Source organism: Sciurus carolinensis, chromosome 10 (assembly GCF_902686445.1).
Source record: "Sciurus carolinensis chromosome 10, mSciCar1.2, whole genome shotgun sequence".
Lineage (NCBI taxonomy): Eukaryota > Metazoa > Chordata > Mammalia > Rodentia > Sciuridae > Sciurus > Sciurus carolinensis.
The window spans coordinates 20,722,098-20,723,883 of NC_062222.1; the positions used below are offsets into that span (position 1 = coordinate 20,722,098).

Here is a 1,786-nt window from a genome sequence, read left to right on the forward strand (position 1 = left end):
CCACAATCTTTCAAAGCTAAGGTGATGAAGACTTTCAATAAAAAGCTTTCAATGAAAATGCTTGGAAGAATATGCCTGAAAAACAGAGGTAAACTGATTCAAACTGAGACATATATACCTACAACCCAGTCCCAAATCACCTTAATGCAGGTTTATCTGCCTAATGTAGAACTCTCACTAGCAGAAGATACCATCTGGAGCATCTAAAGATACTTTACTCAATCTGTGACTTCCAATGAAAATTAATATATTTGTGGAAAGTCAAAGTATGGCTGGTAATCAAAAAATAAAACAGTAATAGATCTCAGATGATTCAGATATGGGAGTTAATACATAAGAACTTTGAAATAACCAGTTCTAATAATCCAAAGAAATTAAAGAAAGGAAAAGAGTAGAAAAATAACTGAAAAACTGGAGAATTTCAATAGCAAACTGGATTTTTTCCAAAGACTGACATTCTAGTACTACAAAATATATCTGAAAATAAGGACCCCTTAAATAACAGCAGACTGACCTGCAACGAATTAAAACAGTTATAGAAAATATCCCAAATGAAACACAAAAAGAAAAAAAAAAAGATAGGGAAAAACAAACAAACAACAACCACAAAAAATAGCTGAGTAGGCTGGGGATATAGCTCAGTTGGTAGAGTGTTTGCCTCGCAAGCACAAGGCCCTGGGTTCAATCCCCAGTACGGCAAAAAAAAAAAAAAAAAAATAGCTGAGTATAAAAAGAAATATGCTATCCAGTGAAAAAGTTGAATTGGCTGTCATTGAAATCCCAGAAAGGAGCAAAATGGAGAAAAAGGAAATTGAACAGAAAAGATAAAATACAAGGATATTCCAAAACTGGTGAAAAACATCATTACCCAGAATCAAGAGGCTTAGCAAGCCCCAATCAGGATAAATATAAAGAAAACCACACCTAGTTAATCATGATCAAACTATTGAAAATCAACAACAAAAAGAAAGTGTTATAAGAGCCAGAGGGGAAAATTGAAACTTTAAAGGAAGAATAACAACAATAACTGACTTTTCAACAAAAAAGAGAAGAAAAGAGAATGAAAACTTGAAACTGATGAAAATTAAAAACAAAGAAAACGGTCAATCTAGAATTCTATACCCAGCAAAAATATTCTTCAAAGATGAAGGTGATAAATGTATATTTTAAGGCAAACAAAACTGTGGAGAAGGGGCTGGGGAGATAGCTCAATCGGTAGAGTGCTTGCCTTGTAAGCACAAGGCCCTGGGTTCGATCCCCAGCACCCAAAAAAAAAAAAAAAAAAAAAAGTGTGGAGAAGACATTACTAGCACACTTTCACTGGAAGAATTACTAAAGAAAAATTTCAAACCGAAGGAAAATGAGATCAGTTGAAATCACAGAACCTCAGAAAGGAATAAAGAACACTTGGAGAAAGTGTGTTGGTATCATTAAAAATATATAATGAGAGCTTAAAATCAAAGTAATAATAAAGTCATGGACAAGCTCTAACATATGATAAAAATAACACACATAACAACAATTAACCACAGGAAGAGAAAGGAGTAAATGAAGTCCAAGTGTGGGAATGTTCTTTGTTTATTCAGGGAGTGCTAAGGTAACCAATTTAAAGCCTATTACATAGTTTAAGAATGCATATCTTAATATTTAGGATAACCACCAAAAATAATTTTAAAAATTTATAACTAGAAGGCCAATAGAGAAGCAAAGAATGAGATGATGAAACTGTTTTACCATTTTAAATAAGTAGAGAAGAAAGGAGACATGCAGGAATAAAGAGGAGATG

General features: G+C 33.0%; 1 non-coding gene across 1 annotated transcript; it reads left to right on the top strand.

The window, feature by feature from the left end:
* The first annotated feature begins 623 nt into the window (after nucleotides 1–623).
* Trnaa-cgc (transfer RNA alanine (anticodon CGC)) lies at nucleotides 624–700 on the top strand. Its single transcript has one exon. It is a non-coding gene; the product is annotated as a tRNA-Ala (tRNA).
* The last annotated feature ends 1,086 nt before the right edge of the window (nucleotides 701–1,786 follow it).